Genomic DNA, 19,981 nt, shown 5'->3' with positions numbered 1-19,981 from the left:
AGAATTCCTCCTCCTCTGAAATGAAAAGAAGACTATTACAAGAGTATTGTTTGGGGAATGAATATGCCTCTGGGGAAACAAGAAGAGGAAGTCAGTTTGGTGATGGTCCTTACAGTTTCCCAATTATCACTCCCAGCTAGGTCCTGGTTGGCCGGAGCCTGTCAGCAACCGCCTAAGTCCAGGTACAGTGATTGGCTGGGATAGGCACATGACCTAAATTGACCCAATCAGAAGCTCTTTCTTCCCACAGCCTGCAAACCCGAAGCATGGATCCCCGTGGCTGCTGGAAGTGACCTTGCCACCAGCCATGCAGGAAGCTGGCCTTTGGATAAAGGCAATAGTTGGGAGTTGGAAGAGGGTCCTTTAGCTTAGGGGCCTCTGGACTTCAACTTTCCAAGCCAATAACGCCCCCTTCATCACTTAAACCAGCTGGATTGAATTTTGTTACTTGAAGCCAAGAGCCCCCTAACAGAGCAATGCGGTTGTTAGGGATGCAGGAATGGGGACCCCAGAAGGAATTGTGGGCTGAAGCAAGACAGTGACCTCTTACTGGGACATGCTACCAGATATCCTCACTTTCCCCTACGGTGGCCACTTAGGGCCCTTCAGGCCCAAGCCCAGAGCCAGCCTTGAGGAAGGGTGGGGAGGCCAAAACCAGGCTCCTGAACCCTGAGATAGGACAGGAGGGCCCAGGCTTTGTGACTCCTCACTCCCAAGGGAGCAGCTGTTGACACATCTTTGGACTCGAGCCTAGTGCCTTGAGAAAAACAATGCGAAGGAAGGTGAATTCAAATGGAAGAGGCATTAAAATATGAGTCAGACAGTGTCTCAGAGTTCACACTGCTTAAAAGAAAACGTTATGATTTTTTTTTTTTGAACAGCCCACATCCCGTCACATCCGGTGTCCAGGCCTGGGCAGCCACACTCAGGGAAATCCTGCAGCTCCCGAGCTCACGTGCTGCTGCCCTGCCACACCCCTGCAGGAAAGGGCCCCCGCTAGACCAGTTCCTGCCCCTACTGAGCCACCAGCCCCAGAAGTGAGCTGTGCTTTCCCCTGTGCTGGGAGGCGTGGGCTACTCTGGGGATGAGAAGCGTCATGGAAGTGGAGGACCGCCAGAGGAGCTGACCTGCCCATCTGTCTGGACTTGTGGATTTTGAGGCCTGTTGCCCCGAAGATTCAGTGTCCAGCGTATGCAGTCACAACGTCTGCCGTGGCTGCCTGTGCCCCAGCTGGGCACCCTGAGTGCCAGCAGCCTTCACCTCCCACCACACTGCGGCCCAACTGTCCCTGCCCTGGCTGATGGAGAAGACGCAGTGCCCCACCAGGGCCTGTGCAGCTGCCACTAGGAGCCCCTGCTTCTCTTCTGCGAGGAAAACCAGGGGGCATGTGCTTGGTGTGTAGCGAGTCCCAGGAGCACCAGTCCCACTCCATGGCGCCCATCGACGACGAGGCCTTCGAGAGCTATGGGGAAAACTTAGTGTCGTCTAACGGCCAAGATGAAGAAAGTCATGCATTTACAGGACATGGGAGTGAAGGGTGCTACTAGTGGAAGAACAAGACAGAAAATCAGACTGAGACTCAGTGCAGAGGTTGCAAAGCTACACCACTTCCTGGCTGAAGAAGAGAAGCTGTTTCTTCAGAGGTTCAGCAAAGAAGAAGAGACAAAGAAGAAACAGACTGAGAACACATTAAAGCTCCATCAAATAATCACTTCCTTGAGGAAGCTCATCTTAGAAGTTGGGGAGATGAGCCAGAGCCCCATCCTGGAGTTGCTTTGGAATCCAGAAGATCTTTTGACCAGGAGTGAGAACCGGGACAGAAACTATTCCCTTGAAGTTCTGAAGGTGAAGACTGTGTGCCATGATGATGAAGGAAATGCTGAAGTGATTCCAAGTGGCTATCAGTTTAGCTGAAGACACAGCTCAACCCAACTTGTCTTCTCCCAGGAAGGGAGGTATGTGAAAAATGGAGCGTCAGCCAGTTCTTGGCCATTATTTTCTACAGCCTGGAACTACTTTACTGGATGGAGGAATCCTCAGCAGACCACACACTCCATGGAGAAATCTCAACACCCTATTTTGGGGGGAAACTTTTTCACTTACGGGAAACATTACTGGGAAGTTGAGAACCGAGATAGCCTGGAGATGGCTGTGGGGTCTGTCCAGAGGACATCATGGAGATTGTTGGTAGTTCATAAATGTCCCCCAGATGGGCATCTGGGCTATTTGTTGGAGTCCTGCTGGCTATTGGCTCCTAACAAGATTCTCTGTAAGTCCCACCATGCCAGAGCCAGCTCTTCACAGGGGTAGGAGTTATCCTGATCATGGGGCTAAGGCAGGGGTGGGCAAACTTTTTGACTCGAGGGCCACAATGGGTTCTTAAACTGGACCGGAGGGCCGGAACAAAAGCATGGATGGAGTGTTTGTGTGAACTAATATAAATTCAAAGTAAACATCATTACATAAAAGGGTACGGTCTTTTTTTTTTTTTTAGTTTTATTCATTTCAAACGGGCCAGATGCCCACGGCTGGGCTAAGGGGATTCCGCGGGCCGTAGTTTGCCCACGGCTGGGCTAAGGGGATCTCATTCTACAGTGCTGTGGATGGAGTGCCCCTACACACTTTCTTGTCTTTTGTCTCATGTCTCTGGCTGTTTTTATTGTTGTTGTTGAGCCCATTAGCATCTTTAGTCTTGCCACTAGTGACTGGTGGGAAATGAGACTATTCTTTCCTACCGAAGAACTCCCCTCCCCCATCCTATATCCTAGCCCAGGGACATCCCTTTCTTGGCCCTGTTCTCTCACTTCATACATTGTGACCCTTGGTAATACATCAGTATATCCACTCAGACTCCAATTTCCTGTTTTGTTCAACTCCCTTTATGTCTTGTGCATAGAGAGATATGGCAGACCCTGTTAGTAGCTTTTCTAGTAGCCACCTGCCTCCACTTCTCTGCTTCTCTTCTGGTTGTTTCTAACTGAACTGTTTGGTATATGCCTTCCATGTGCTTCAGAAGAAGTAGTCCCATGTGAGGTAGGAAGGGAAAATTTCCAAGGTGGGAAAACTTTCTGGGGAATGATTTTGTAACTTCTAAAAAGAGTTATTTGGAAAGGCATAGCCCCTTTCTGATGTTAGCAGCTGTATTGGAACTGAGGAGAGTACAGTAACAGCGGAAAGGAATAAGAAACACGGTCTTGGTTGGCATCGTCAAACTTGTAATTTCCCTAATCCCAAACTTCTTATTATCTAAGATTATTGCTCCCTTTTTGCATAAGGCAATTTTAGTCACATTTTGGCTACTTGAAGTCTGAGTATCCTAAGGCTCATAGCATGGAGAACCCACAATTTGGGCTTATCTCACTTTTTCTGAAAGTTGACAAACTTGTAGAATCCCAATTCAATCCAGTCACGTAACTCCTCTTCCCAGTAAGTACTGATATCCCTCACTTTTGTGGATCAGAAAACTGACAGTCTTCCCTCACACTGCCCATGCTATTATTACTCTTCATCACCTGACCAGGTCTCAGCCTTCAAATGTTCATTATGTTATCCATTTGTCAAATCCACATATTGTGTATGCAAATTTATTAATATATTGAAAACTTTGAAAAACACTTATGTACTTACACTGGGCTAGCCTCTTCACATACCGCTTTCATATGACTCTTATAACAGCTCAGTGAGATGGAAATTAAAATCCTATTTTTACAAGCGAGAAAAAAAAAAAACTTCAGAGTGACTCACTCATTATTGCTTAGCTGGCAAATGGGAGCGTTGGGATTAAAATCATATCTGTTTGAGATGAAAGCCTACACTTTTTTGTACTCGGCATTTATTTGTAAGCATTGACTAAATGCAGATTGTGGGTCTGCATCATCTTTGTTTCTTATTTTCTTACATGTTTTTATCCTATATACGTGTTTTTCTCACTTCACCTTTTCACTCGAGATTGGGTGCACTCAAGAGGATTGTGAAAATTGCTAGATAGTTATTTTTAAAATAATAACTGTTTTGTCATAAAAGTTGTGTACTTATTGTAGGAAATTTGGAATGTACAAAGGCTGTAAAGAAAATTAAATCCATTAATTATAAAAACAAAGATTTTTTTCCTTGTTCTTAAGCTATTCTTCTTCACACAATATTGGCAGCAGCCTGGAGGAAGGCGGCGAGTGCTTTCTCCCTGAGCTTCCTGTCGCATTGAGCACAAGGGGGAGAGGAAAACAAAACACAGCCCAGGCTTCCCCTCGTCCTTGGCGCTCACTTGGGACCCACTGTCTCTCCTAAAGGATGCACAGCCCCACCCTCCCATAACACACCTATGTGAATAACAGCATCACCCCCATCCCAGTATAACGATGCTTTACTCATGAGCAAAGAGACTTCTGGGGCCCTTGATGCTCCAAACATCTGAAATAGAAATTGTCTCCCCCAACCCCATTCTCATGGGATTTGGTGGATTGACTGTCCTGTCCCTTCTGAAATGAAACTTCTCGACTTCAAGTATGGTCATCCTAGACACACATCCTGGTTTAAATCTGTTGTGGGATGTGGGTTCCCCAAGGGTCTGCTCCTTAACTCCATCTCTCCCCACTGAGCTTCTTCATTTAGATCTGTAAGTGGTGGCTCTAGGCTTGGCCCTGACTTGTCACTGTCCTCTGAAGGCCCAATTTGGCAAGATTTGAGGGTGGGGGCTCAGGAAAGGGCAACAGGACTCAAAAACCACAAGTTCACCCAGAACAAAGAGTGATCAAGCAACTAGTGTATTGTGAGCTGTCAGGGAAAGAATCACGCCCCGCATGGGGATAAAAACCCAGCTGGCCTCTCTCTGAACTGGATGGCCATATTGGGATTATAGGGACTAGGCCTTAACAAAAGCCATGAGGGAAAGGATCACCTTTGTTCCAAGTCTCTAGAGAACAGAGTTGGGATCATGGACAGGCAAAATGAAGACGTAGGATCAGCCTGACATGAAGAAATTATCTCAAGTTAACGATTCAACAAAGCCCAGCCATGGCACGATGCTGGGGTCCCCATCCCCTAGAACCCCATGACCACTAACGAGATTGCTGAGAGAGAAGGTTCGTGTAGGGGTGTAGATGGGACTGGCCCAGTGAGCCCCAATCCTTGCCTGGCAGACAAATCATCTGCACTAGCAGCAAGCACTCTATCATACGTATTTGCAGTCCAGCAGTTGGTATCCACCAGGCTAGGCAGCCTGTTAGAACCATTCCAAGTAGATACTGATTGATGGTGTTTTGGATCCGTTCTGCCTGTGATGGTGATACAGCTTTCTCAGGCTCAGCTCCAGGAAAACTTCAAAGGAAGCCACAGCTCGAACAGGTGAAGGAAAACCCATGAACACATCAGTCTTCCATGCTGAGCTTCTCCCCGAGAACCTGAACCTACAGAGAGGCCCACACACTTGTGGGTAAGAATGCCAGTGTGTGGGAGGCTGCAGGGGACAGAACGAGGTGCCAAGGATGGGGCACACACAAGGCTGACACGATGTCTACGAATACATTAGTCAGTCACAGTGACAGTGCTAAACCAAACAGCCAGTCTTCTAAAGAAGCTTATGTAATAGCTAAGCACAGGGAAATGGGAGTCGAATTACATATACTGTTTCTCCGGGTTTTTTTGGGAATGTGGTCCACTCCCTCCCTTTGCAGGGAGACAAATACTCCCTTTGCAGCTGGAGGGATCATTTTCCAAAGGAGGCCACCCGCCCTCCTGGGTTACACATTTAGTAAACGGGACAGTCACTCACATTGGCTAAGCCTGTGATCTGTAAGTGGTGGCCCTAGGCCTGTCTCCTCTGTCTCCCTCTCTGAGCATGACATCCTTGGCCCAACTTTGGTGTGCTGTGCCAGCTCTTAGTTTGTTTTGGCTACTTGGAGCACTGTGAGGGCAGGGGTTATGAGGCCATGTGTGATAACAGGAGGAATGAGTGTTTGATTGGTAATGCCTGCCACAGATAAAGGAATGGGAAGTGGCTGTGTGCACTCTATTCTACATCACGCTTACCTAAACTTGGATTTCAATACTTGCCTTTGCCCCATTGTTCAAAATCCTCTAGTCTTAAACACAAACATCTAGAAAGTTATTAGAGTGAGTAGAAGGGCCCCTCAAATCCTAGTATATCAGCCAAACAACAACCCAAAATCGTCATGGCCTCAATGGTAGATGTAGATTCAAGAACAGCTTAGGTTCTAATAGGAATTTCTCCAGTAACTTGCACTAGGGGGGTAGAATGAAGAATTGTAGTCCATCCCCTTAAGTTAATTAGATCCAGGTTCTAAGAAGCTGCCATCTTTACTTGAGCCAACTCAAGCAAAGGAAGGCAGCCCCTGCAGCTGACTGCCACCTCTCCCAACTGTCCCTGGAAAGTAGGGAGATAAGCATTCTGGATGGGGTCCATTCTTGAAGGGGGAGGGACAAAGGCACTACAACCAGCTGCGGATCACTGTCTTGTCCTTTCCAAGCATCTTGGACCCCACACCATTGCCAACATAAAGGTACCTCTAGCAAGCTATCTCTTCCCCTTTAGCCAGGGGTGTTCTTAGCCAATTAGGGAGTAGCTGGGATGGGAATTTTAAAAAGCTTTTCATATTGTTTGTTCACGGATGTTTAGAGATTAATTCCAATGGAACAAGGACAATAAAAAGCACAGAATTAGACTCAAAGGAGACCGTCCTCCACTAGAGGAAGAAAGAATGAGGAGGGGAAGAATTAGAACAATGCAGAGAATGGATACCAATTAACTGCACAGCCAGTAAGTGGTGAAGCTGGGATTTGAACCCAGGTCTGCTTAATCCCAAAACCTATGTACATAAAAAAAGAAGAAGGAACTAGGAAACACACACACACACACACACACACACACACACACACACACAACACATTAGTGCTTTAAAAGATCTGCCCCATGAAATGCAAGGAGATTTTAGAAAATCTACAATATTCATAATCAGGGAGATAAGAGGTCATTTTTTTAAACATTTTTTTATTGATTTCAGAGAGGAAGGGAGAGGGAGAAAGAAATAGAAACATCAATGATGAAAGAGAATCATTGATCAACTGTCTCCTGCACACCCCACACTGGGGATCGAGCCCACAAACTGGGCATGTGCCCTGACTGGGAATCTAACCATGATCTCCTGGTTCATAGGTCAACACTCAACCACGGAGCCACGCCAGGTGAGCTAAGAGGACATTTTGACTAAGAAACCAGACAGATCAATCTGTAATTGAGCAAATACTTGTTGAAGTCAGTATAGAATAAAACATGTGCTTAATGAAACTAAAGCTAAGCATCACAGAATCTATAAAGCACGTAAGTGAAATGAACCCAGAGATAAAGAAGGCAGGGTAATAATGGCAGCTTCTGTGCACAGCACAGCTTCCACGTGTCAAGCTCTTCACATGTAACATCTCTTGAAATCATTGCACCAAGTCTGCGCTGTAGGTATTGCCCCCATTTCAAAGAGGAGAAAGCTGATGCTCAGAGAGGTTAAGGGATTTGTAACTTGGGCTGACGTTCCAGTTGGTGGCGAGCCTCTCTTCTGATTGGTCTGTGCCTGGGCTGTGATGTTTAAGCATTTTGAATAGCTCCCCTGCTTGAAAATAAACAAACAAAAAACGCCAGACAGGGAAGATAGCCCACAGGAGCACAACTGAGAGCAACAAGAGGAATCCCTGAAAGAGAATAAATGAAATCTATGCAGAGTGAGGATAATAGTGAAGCCATAACTTCCCCTACTACTGGAGCTGCCATCACCCTTTGGAGGCGTAAGCAGGAAATATCTGTATCTCATGCTAAATTTCCTAAAATCTGCCTTCCAAACCCCTGTGGGCTCAGCCCCCTATCACCAGTATCCTTTTCTTGGTGAGCACTTGCTCATTTTCTACTTCACCCAAACCAGATTCTTAACAGCAACTAGCCTCATAACAGCAACTGTCCTCTGTGCTCTACTCTCTGAGTGATGAAACTGTCAGTAGACTAGGTCAGGAAGTTCCCAGATGCTCTGCATTTTGGTATGAATTTTCCACCCAATATGCAGTCTTTGAAGCCTCTGAGTAATGGATGTGTGACCTGCCAGGTCACCACACAGAGAAAAGCAAGCTGCAGTACACTGCCTTCACATTGCTTCAGTTCCTCCCCGCTGTGATCTCCAGCCGAAGTTCCTTCACTTTGATTCCCTCCTCTTGGATCCTCTTGGATGTAAGAACTCCAAGCATACCTCTGCTTCCCCTCTGACCAGCTTTATTTCCATTGAACATGGTACATTCTTTGTAAGCCACAGAGTCAATCCCATAAAGCACTGTTACCATCACAATTGAATTTATCTCATGTTGAAATCTCCGGTTCACTTTGTTAGCCACTTTGGTCTACACTCAGATATCTGGGATCCTAATATTATTTCAATCATCTTACTCATCATTTTCTCCAGCAAATTACTGAACATCCTCTCTATTTTATACCTTATGTTACCAATTAACTGGTTTCAGAAAATTTTCTCCCCTAATACACTTTCATTTTCAATTTAAAGCCACATTCATTTAGTCAATAAATACTTATTGCCATCTACTATGTGCTAAGCAATAAAATGGGGGGGCAGCTCTGAGGGTCTCTTTTTTTTAAGTTACATATTCTTTTTTTAAAATTGATTGGGGTGACATTGGTCAACATGAACACAGGTTTCATGTGTGGGTTTCTATGTTACAAATATATATTCTTTTTTTCTTTTTTAAAAATTCTTTATTGTTTAAAGTATTACATATGTTTCATTTTCCCCCCATTGCTGAGGGTCTCTTAATGAGCAAAATTATTTGCCAGAAAGGCTCTGCTTCTTGTAATGGCAAAGTAGCTCTTAGAAGACTTCCCCTCCCCCATATAACTATTATAAACTCTGGAGAAAGAGGGAGAGGGAGAGAGAGAGAGAGAGAGAGAGAGCGAGAGAGAGAGATATTATTGAAAGGCATTAGATTTGTTCAGCAACAAACATACATAAACTGGAGGGGAGTCAACACTTGAAAGAAAGAAACAGCAATAGGTGATGTCCCTCTTTTTATAGCTTTTGACCCGGGGACAGGCCCAAGTCAATGTTGCACATGGACTACAATTTGGATAGAAATCTTTACTCTTAATTTTTGAGGAATTAGAGGACAGAGTTCAGGTAACTACAGCTGGAAAGTAAGGAAAGACATCCTAGAAAAGAGTCACAGAACAGTAGCCCCATATTCTGAGTATATATTCTGCCCAAATTTCCATGAATGATGCATGTATACGGCAGGTTTCAAACAGCCCAACTAAGGCTAACAGAACTAAAGGAAGATTTCAGCTAATGCCCACTCAAGAGAAATTGAGTTTAGAATTTGAGTGTGGTAAAAAAAAAAAAATCATTACTGTTTTGAGAAATATAGAATCAAGCGTCTCTTCAAGTCTAATTCACGATATTCAGGATGTAATACAAAATTACTAGGAAAAAAATGTTTTAAACAAACAGGAAAATGTGGCCCAAACTCAAGAAGGAAGATCATCAATAGAGATCTACCCCAAGAGGACCCAAGATGTTAGAGTTAACAGATAAGAATCTTAAAGTTGCTGTTATAACTTTGCTCAAGGGTGTAAAGGAAAATATGCTTGTAATAAATGAACAAACAGGAAATATCAGCCACTGCATAGAAACTACAAAAAGAACAAAAACTATTAATCAGATCAGCTAAATCCCCACCAACACCTTCCTTTGCACTGTGAGTTGTGCTTTTCACTAGGGACCATTACACAGTGCTAATATTGACTTCGATGGCTTTTTTTTTTTTTTTTTTAGCACCTTCCAAGTACAAGATATTGGGCAAGTTTTGGAAAGCTAATATACAACACAAAATCTTAAGCTTTGGTCACAAAAAAACAAACAAACAGATCTTTTCATCTGACAGCATCTCTCTGTTATAGTAGATACACACACACACACACACACACACACACACACACACAGACACACACACGGCACTTCTCCTGTCCTCCCTTCTCTTTCAGGTCTTAAATCAAGAAGAAGAAATTGAAGTCCTGCCATGGCCTCTTTCCAGCTCCCAGATCACTCCTGATGGAGCCATTTGCCCCAGAGAAAGCACAGAGAGGAATGAGGGTGAGGGGCAGGCTGTCAGGTTTGATACACCCCACATTCTCCTTCCACAGCAAAGGTGCCCTCCACGAGATGATTAGACAGACCAGTTCTGTAAAAACTCTAGGTACAGACATAAAAGGGAGTCAATGGCCACTGTAACATCTCTTTCATCCAGTTTCATTAACAGGTGTTTTGCTTTTTCAAAACCTGGTAAGAAAGGGATTCTCAAACTTGGCTACATGTTGGAAGCACTGGAGATGCTGGGGACGTATATTAAGATCACAGAGCAAGACTACTATATATCCACCAAAATGGCTCAAAAATGGTTTTACGTCAGAAAACAGCAACTGTTGGCAAGACTTCTCATATACTGGGAATATAAATTGATACAACCACTTTTAGAACTTCTCAGCAATATCTTGTGAAGCTGAGCATACACACACCTTATAACCCAGCAATTTCATTCCTAGGAATGTATCCAACAGAAATTTCTATATACACTTTCCAAAGGCATTTACAAGAATTTAATAGCACTATTTATAACAGTCCCAAGGTATAAACTGTCCAAAATGCCCACCAACAGTAGTCTAGAAAAGAATTATGGTGTATTCACACAAGGGAACATTGTACAGAAATGAGAACGAGCAATATACAATTGAACTCTCACAAGGTTAACCAAAATAAGCCAAACACACACACATACAAATACAAGATGTATGATTCCGTTTATGTAAAACTCAATAGCAAGCAAAACTGATCTATGTTATCACTCAGGATAGTGATTTTGGAGTGAGAGTGATTGGAAAATGACATAAGGGGTGCTTCTGGGGAACTGGTAATATTTGTGTGTGTGTGTTTGTTTTAGCAGGATATGGGTTACAGAGGCATGTTCAGTTGGTGAAAAATCCATCCTATATTTGTCTTACCTTAACTCATTAAAATTTTTTAAAATATTGATGCCTGGGTCCCACCTCCAGAGAGTCTAGTTTAATTGATCTGAGGTGCAGCCAGGCATTAACATTTTTAAAAGCTCCCCTGGTGGGTCTACTGTGCATCCAAGAACCACTGTGTTAGAACTTGGCAACCCTCCCTACTATTTCTTGGAGCAGAAAGTGCCGCTGCTTCTCTAGAAAAACTAAAGCAGATGTTTTTGTGGAACATAGGTAGCGGGGGGGGGGGGGGGGGGGGGGGGGGGTTAATAGGTTGTTTCATGGAAAAAGAAGTCCATCATCAAATATTTAATTTTTAAAAATTCTAATGATCAACTGTGTTTCTAGAGCTAAGTGCTTTATCTACACTATCTCATTTAATCCTCACAATGAGCCTATGACAAAGGAACTATTAATCTCTATGTTACAGAAGGGTAAACCAAAACTCAGTGGGGTAATTCAAGGTCGTACAGCCAGTAAGCAGCAGGGCTATGACTCAAATCCACATGGGCCTTGACACTGAAGCTCATGCTCCTTACCATTGTCCTAATTTGCCTCTCTGGGCAGTACTTGCTGTAGGACTGAACAGAGCTTTTACTAGGCTAAGGTGAGTGGTGGGTTCTACAGCATTCCCCACAGTGGTTTCTTCGTCTCCACCCCTTACCTTCCAACCCACCATCCACACCACTGGCACATTTTTTCATTCTGCAACCAAGTACGATTCTGTATTTCCATTGCAGGGAAGCATTTAATCTCTCAGTTGCCTATAGGGTCAAGTCTAAACTCCTCAGCCTAATGGTTCAGGCCAGCCAGTGTGTGGCTTTGACATTTTAACTTTATCTCTGGCCATCCTAATGTCCCAAACTCACTACACTCTCAATTTCCCAGCTACACTGAACAGTCTGATGGTCCCCACCATTTGCTGAGACCCTGCTATGTGTCAGGGTCTACACATAAATTCACTTTCATCTCCACAATGAGCCGTTTTAAACAGGTATCATTATCCCCGATGGATAGATTAGAAAGTGGGGGCTCATCTGGACATGCCCAATGACATACCTCGTAAGTGACAGAACTAGGACTTGAACCCAGATTTAGATTTGTCTGCTGCAAAGCCCATGCTGGTTTCACCACAGCACACCCACCTCCTCACCTTCACTCATGCTGTTCCATGGAGTGGCAATACCCTTCTTTCTCTCCACCTGGCAATCTCTTCTCTGTTCTTCGAGAGCTAGAGCAAGTGCTATAATAATCCTATCTATCATCTCTTAAGTGCTTTCCAGGCACCGTGCTCAGCACTTGACTTGCCTTGTCTCATTTACACAGTGTCTCAATGCTCTTTTTATTCCCTCTGAATTGTTCTTCATCTGCCCTGTGCCAAATGGGTTTCTTTCTCCTCTCTAGTTCCAAGGCATGTGACCACATCTCTATTGTGGCGCTCAGCACTCTTCAGTAATTGTTAGTTCCCAATCTGCCTCTTCCATTGGTCTAGATGCTCTTGAACGACAAGGCATATACGTTATTCACCTATACATCCTGCTAGAGAGCCATCTAGCATATGGTAGGTGTTTCAAAAAGGAGAGAGTTGTCAGAAGGTTGGTGACCATGAGACTGAAAATTCACAGATTTTTCCATCAGTTCTGTCATGGGGAGTGGTCCTTGGGTTTGGAACCAGAGCTGTGGCATCAGACAGACAAAATAGGCCTGGCTGCTGGGGGAAGAGGTCAGACTGAGGGCCAGACCCAGGACACACCTCACCTGGCTCCCACCTTGCCTTCCATGCAAGGATGGGATGGGATTGCCCCTGGCTTCACGGTCTCTTCAACTCTGAATGCTTTGTAATTGGCTCCACACATCCCTGCTTAGGTGATTTGTTGTAAGACAACGGTTAGGCTCAGTCCACAGCACTGTGTCAGAAATTCTCAACTGCTCCTTGCCTTGTGCTGTTCTTAAGATACCCCAGTGAATGAAGATCTCCAGGACAGGTGGCCCAAAGAAAATGAATATCTAAGGTGTGGCTCCCTGAAGGTGAGTAGATTAGCTGATCATACCCTTTCTAAATAGATCTATTCTTTTTTAGTTGGAGGCCCCTTTACAAGAAAAGAGCCCTCTTTGATGCTCACTCATCGCATTGAACCCCCTTTCAGTGTACCTTGTCTACAGTGGGTGCTGTTCAGAGCACACCGCCTTGTGACCGGGATAGCAGCCTGTTCATGCCACAAACGTCCAAACTCTATGAGCTCCAAGGCTGTCAGTTTTTAAAGCCAGTCCCTGCTCCTTTGCTCTCACTCTTACTGGACTAACATGCATTTGCCCAGGTATGAGTGATCAGTAAGCACTCCCAGTGGCAAACTCAGCTGGGTTTCTGCACAGCCTCCTTCCAACAAACCCCTTTAGGAAACAGGGGAGCCACCAAACAGACTATTTCAAAATTAGTTGTCCCTTCCCAACTGCCCACCTCTTCTGCTGCCCCCACTAGAGGTTAGCTGCGTGATTTTTTGGCTTCTAATCAAGTCCTTTTCTTTTGAGGATTTTAAGTCCCACCCCACCCCCATCATAACATATATTGTATTTTAAGAATTCATTTGTGATATTCATGAAGATAGAGTTTCTCAGACAAAAAGTTAGGTTCTTTATGCATTCCTTTAGCACGCTTGAACCACACTATCTTTCTCTCCTTTTCTTTTTTGTTGTTGTTGTTGATCCTCACCTGAGGATATCTTTCTATTGGTTTTTAGAGAGTGGAAGGGATGGGGAGAGAGAAACATTGATGTGAGAGAGACACATTGATTGGTTGCCTCCTACAAACCCCATGACCAGGGCCGGGGATGGAGCCTGAAACTGAGGTACATGCCCTTGACGGAACCTTTCCATCTGTGGGCCGACGCTCTATCCACTGAGCCAAACCGGTTAGGGCTTCTCTTATTTTTAATTGCCCAAGTCTTTGATTACTCCAAGAGACAGGGATCAGTGTGAGGGCAGAAACTGGTTTAATATAACTTTATGTCTTTCATTTCAAGCATAAAGCCAGGTAAAATGTAGATCTTAAATATGTAACTATCTTTATGTAGGCCCAATCTAAGGAGTCAAAATTTGAATTAGTGTGGAACCTGACTCAGAAACATGTTTTCCATTTTATTCTATCAGACTGGCAAAACTTAAAGTTACTTAATACTCAGCGTTGGAAAGGGGGATGTATTCCCACATATTGTTGATGGAATAGAAATTGGTTTGGCCTCGTGGGAAGACAATTTGACAATGTCTGTCATCGTTCAAATTGCAGGAAGTTTTCCTTATAGATAAAATCATGCCAGTGTACAAAGATAGACACTGTACAAGCAAGGATGTTGTAGCATCCTACATTTGTAGCAGGAAAAAGCTGGAAACAATCTCAACTGTCAGCAAGGAAGTAGAAATAAATTATGGTAAATTTTTATTGCTGGAATATCATGTAACCTTAAAGACTGAGGCATATCTGTGTTGACATGTGCTAAGATAAATTAGCTGAAAAAAGGAAGTTTTAGAAGAGTGGTTAAAAAGAAAAAAAAGGATAAACATGTAAATGAATATGGGTCTGTCTATGTATAAGAAATTTACGGAAAGGTACATAAAACATTCAGGAATTTCTTCTGCGGGGGAGACGAGTGGCTGGGGGTAATGATTGGGGAAATATCACTTTCCATTTTCCACATTTTCATACTGTTTAAATTTTAATAATGTATTTGTATTCTTTTATATTAAAAAGCATAAAATACAACAATAAGAAAATAAACGCTGGGTTTTATATGTTTAAAAAAAAAACTAATGAAAATCTGGAGGCAATTGTTCCTATTTCTTTAAAAGGCAAGAGGCGATGTCTATAAGGTGACCTTTGCTCTCTGCCCAGTCTGTGGGATTGTCCATGATGACTACACAGTTCCAGAGGGATGTGGAGACGGCGACAGTCACCGAGAAGGGCCAGAGCCCTGAAGAGGGTAGGTGTGAGAATGTGTGCCTTCTACTTGCACTTGGACCACAGGAAATGAAGCCAGTTCTGACTGAGACTCTGAACCATCCTCGGAGCCAAGAAATTCTGAGAACTCACCAGTGTGGCACAAACACTAGGGCCTCTACCCAGTGCCAAGAAGCAAAGGCTAGGGATGCCTAGGTATGTAATGACACACGTGATGTGGGTGAACAAAACAACGGCCCGGCCAGCAGGGACATCAGCGGCACAGGGCTCTGCTCACCTATCCTCTCTGCTCTGAAGCCATCTGTGACTCCCAGGGGCGGACTTTGCTGATACTAACGTAATAATAATAGTTGAGATGTACATCCTACGTGCCAAGCAGAGGCTAAATGGTCAATCATATCATCTCATGATACTATTATTCCTATGTTACACAGCGAGAATCTGAGGGTTCGTGAAGGTAAGCAAGTAACTTGCTCAAGGTTGTAGTAAGTGGTGGAGGCAGAAACCAAACCCAGGTCTGACTCCAGAGCCAGCCAAGGTCACTGCTAGCCTTCCCCAATTTGGGGAAGAACTAAAAAAGGGCAGTCCCTCAGAGTAGAGTCACGGAGAGCCACAGCATTTCATCCAAAGAAAAGCCAGAGACTGTACTGATCGCATGCAAGGGCTTTGAAGCCAGATGATCTGGGTTCAAATCCTTGCTCTGCCACGTACTGGCTGTGTGGCCTGCGGAAAGTCATTGAACCTCTCTGTGCCTCACTTTCCTCTGCAGCACAATCAGTAATGATGCCACCCCTGAGAGTTGCTAGGAGGACTAAAGAGTTAAAAAGACAGTGATCAGCTCATAATAAGCACCAAATGTTAACGATTATTATTCATTTTTTTTGTTTAAATATGCCCTTTCTCCCAGGCAGATGAAAGTCTGCAGGGTGCAGAGTCTGGCAGGTGGAGCAGACTAGGTTTCAGCCCCTCCCTCAGTCAGGCGCCATCAGGGAGTATATGACTCTACAACCTTACACCAGTCCTGCTGAGCAATTACCTCCCATGCACTGACAGTTCTTCCTCCTGGCTACCCCTCTCCCAGCCTGGCACACTTTTAAAAAATATAGATTCCCAGGGCCCCATTCTGGCCGGTTCTAATCCAGGTGGGCTGGGCTAGGGCCCAAAAGCCGCCCCCCCCCCAAAATTAATCAAAATAAATAAATTAATTCATTAAATTAAATTTTAAAAGATAAAAAGCCCCAGGTGACCCAGAAAGAGTATGTTCCGAAGCACTAGACGCCCCTCACACTTCGCTCTGGCTGGTTCAGTTGCTCCTTGAGAGCCGGCAGCCATCCTTTCACACTTGGTCCCAGGCCTGGGCCCTGGACAAGGCGCGCAGTAAATACATGACTCTGCAAGCCAGCCAGCAGAGCAGGTGGCTGTGCACGCAGGCACGACAGGCTGGGTTTGCTTTTGCGCTTGAATGGGTTGCACCAGGGACCCCTCACCTTGGGATTCCCCAGACCCTTGCTACTCAAAGTGCAGTGGACAGATCAGCCGAAGGGCTTCCCCTGGGAGCTTGTTAGAAATGCAGGCCCTCAGTCCCCAAACCTACTGAATCTGAGTCTGCTTCTTACAGGAACCCCAAGATGATTCATGGGCAAGTTTGAGACATCTACCTGAGATCCCTTCCCCCGTCAGAATAAACTCTGACCAATGTGCACCTCTAACCCATCCAAATGCCCTTTGGGGATAATCTTTTCCTTCAAACTCCCAGAGAGCCCAAGAATGACACAGCCTGATCCTTTCAATAGCCCAGATCCCATCTCAGCAGCCAGCCTGGGGCTCACGGTGAACCTTTGCTTTAATCAGTTATTTATGTCAAGGCCCACATTAAAATACACCTTCCTAATACATTGAAAGGGAGACAACAACTGCAGCCTTTACAATTCCGGGGTGTAAAGCATTCCCTTCTTTTGCACAGAGTCGTGACTCCTGCTTCCCTGGCCAAAGCCATCCAAAGACATCAGATGGCCCAAAGAAAACAAGTAACGTCTTCCCATTGGCCAAGCTTTAAATGATTGGGCAGATTTCACACTGGAGCTCGACCTCATTAATCCAAGGCCTATCACAGTGCTGTAAATGTCAGTGGAAAATAGCCATTCAGCGGGTTTCCTTCATTCCACTAGAAAGGGAAAAAACAGGAAGCTGACAGCAGCTGTGCCCCAACTTGGCAGATCCCAAGGGCCGAGCTGACAGGGCGTTCCTTGTCAGCACCTATGTTCCCCTGCCCCGGCCTGCTTGTCCAGATGAAGGTGGGCCCTGTATCTACATGAGCAAAACTCAGTGGTGATTGCAATTCAGATCATTCAGGCCCCCAAGCACCTGCTTGTGAAGGAAAACAGCGTGAATTTCTTTGGCCTGAATTTCCAATTGGCTGATCATCATTCAGAGCCATCTAAACCTCTTCTTCCCATTCAAAGTGTCCTGCAAGCCAAACCTCTGGACTCCAGGGGACATAAGGTGTTCCAAGACCTCATTCATCTCTTTAATGCATATTGATTGTTTCCTGTGTGCCGGGCATCATGCTGGGCAACCAGGGACACAGAGATGAATGAATTAGACACAGTCACCGCCCTTATGGGGTTTATAGGCCAGTCTAAGCTTTCTCAGCCTTGGCACTATTGGCATTTGGGATCATATAATTCTTTGTTGTGGGGGCTATCCTAGGCGCTGTAGGATATTGGCAGCATTCCTGGCCTCAACCCACTAGATGCCATAGCACCCCTCCCCAGTGGTGACAACCAAAAGTGTCTCCAGATATTGTTACATTCCCCCTGGGGAGCCAAACTGCCCCTAGTTGAGAACCACTGGCGTAGTGGTTGAGACAGACGAAAAGAGTAATGACCACAAATAACCGCCTAATCACAGTTTTGATAAGTACCATGGAGGAAACTATTGTGGGTACTACACCAATATTATCTACAACTTGGAAGCCAGGCATTTGTGTGTGTGTGGTGTAGTTACAAATCCTTACGATAACTCTGAATGATCTCTATATAATATGTGGTCTATGATCTGTATTCCAGATGAAGAAACTGAGGCTCAAGGGGATGAAGAAATTGTCCAAGGTCAAAAGCCAGTGGAAGGCAGGGTCAGGATTTGAACCTTGGCCTTAAACTCTGCCTCTCATGGAAAAGGAGAAGGGTATGTGGTTACATGATACTCTGACCAGCCATCCTAAAAGGCTCATTCCTTCCTGGGGTCACTGTGGAGCTCAACCACCTGCTACATTAATCAAGCTACAAACTGCCTACGTCAAGGCATGTTTGTGGGACATTATTGGGCCGAGGAATGCGGCCTGAACTCTGAGACATCCAAGAACACCTCCCCCTTGCCAAGGGCCTGCAATAGGACCTTACCAAAAGTCAGCGCTGGGGGAGCATGGGGCAGACCCCGTCCTCAGATAACCAGAGCACAACCCATGGAGACCCATCTCCTAGGTGCCTACTGCCCAACATCCAAGGAAGCATACACAGTGAAAAACCCCAGACATTCTACAATCAGCTTTAGGTATTTATAAGGAGCATAAGTTGGTGGCTCAAGATAGCACATAACAACTTTGGAGACCCCCCAGATATGAATTCCTACCACATATAAGCTGCATGCCTTTTGCAAATCACCTCATCCTTTGTGCCTCAGTTTCCCCCCTCTGTGCAATGGGGGATAAATGGTTCCACTTCAATGAGTTGGTGTGAGGATTCAACGGCAATGCAAGCAAAGATTTTGGACAATGACCACCAACCAGAAAAGCACTTGGTACAATATTCTGATCAATAAAGAAGCTGGATCATGACACTTTCTCTACCCCCAGCCCCTTCCTTCAAATAAGAAAGTGAGTCCCAGGAAGACAGAAACAGGTACAGGAGTATCTCATCTCAGGAAGCATCTCAGGAAGAAGGAGGGGACCTCTGTGCTTCCTGGGTAGAAGGAAGAGGAAGGGACAGTTAATATATTAGCAAATGAGCACAGCACAGCCCTTCCTCCCAGGCAGAAGTTAATCCTAGACTCCCTCAGGCTGCAGGGTACCTGCTTCGGGTCAGCGAGTGTTTAATCATTCGAACCCCTTGGCAGGACAGCCTCTGCCTACCGCCCTGGCTCTGCCTGCTGCCCCTGCCTCCATGTGCTCCAGTGGTAACTCCCCACTGCTCGCAAAGACAGTAAGCCTCCGTGCCTTTGCACAAGCTGTTCTCTCCGCTCAGGCTGCCTACCCCTCGATTACCCATCACCGGGAAAACTGTCTCTGAAGGCCTCAAGTGGGTTCCCACAGTCAACTTTGCCCACCTGTTATTGGCCATCACAGACTAATAATAACAGCAACTAACATTTGCAATCATGGATTAACATCTAGAAGGCCCTGAGCTACATTTCTTATCCTTGTGGTCTCCCTTTTCTCCTCACATCACCACCTTTAGGTAGGTAGCTTATCTTTTGAGAGGTCAGGCATCTGTCCATCACCACCCATCTACAAGTTGGCAGAGTCAGGAATGAAACCTGTAGGCTGGCCTGAGCCCACCTGTTCACCCATCACTCTATTCTTCACTCCTCTTCCTGCTGGTGAAACTGGTATCCCTTGCTATCTGTTGGGGACAGTGGCCTCATTATCTATTTCCAGGCCTGCCTCTCCCTCATAGAGAAAGAACCCTGAGAGCTACCTTATTCATCTTAAAATCCCTTGCTAAGCACAAGATCTAGAAGGAAGTAAACATCTGTTGAATAAATCAATGAATCCTGAAAAAAAAATGGCAGCCAGGTGAGAAAGGCTCAGTCACAGACTTCCTGGGGACAGGCCCATGCCATCCTGATAGCTAGAGGCAGAAGAGGTCTCACTGCCCCAGACCGGAGGCAGCAGGAGCCCAGTGCACGGCAGGAAACGGTGGTGAGGTGACAAGAAGCACTTCCTGCATTCCTGCTCACACCAGGTGCTGTACTAA

General features: G+C 45.2%; 1 pseudogene; it reads left to right on the top strand.

The window, feature by feature from the left end:
• LOC102247940 overlaps nt 1-15,097 on the top strand; it is a 17,731-nt pseudogene extending 2,634 nt beyond the window's left edge.
• Nucleotides 15,098-19,981: the final 4,884 nt, after the last annotated feature.

This window comes from Myotis brandtii, unplaced genomic scaffold (assembly GCF_000412655.1).
Source record: "Myotis brandtii unplaced genomic scaffold, ASM41265v1 scaffold248, whole genome shotgun sequence".
Taxonomy (NCBI): Eukaryota; Metazoa; Chordata; class Mammalia; order Chiroptera; family Vespertilionidae; genus Myotis; species Myotis brandtii.
The sequence above is the reverse complement of the archived record's forward strand: the minus strand, read 5'-3'. Positions and strand labels throughout refer to the sequence as shown.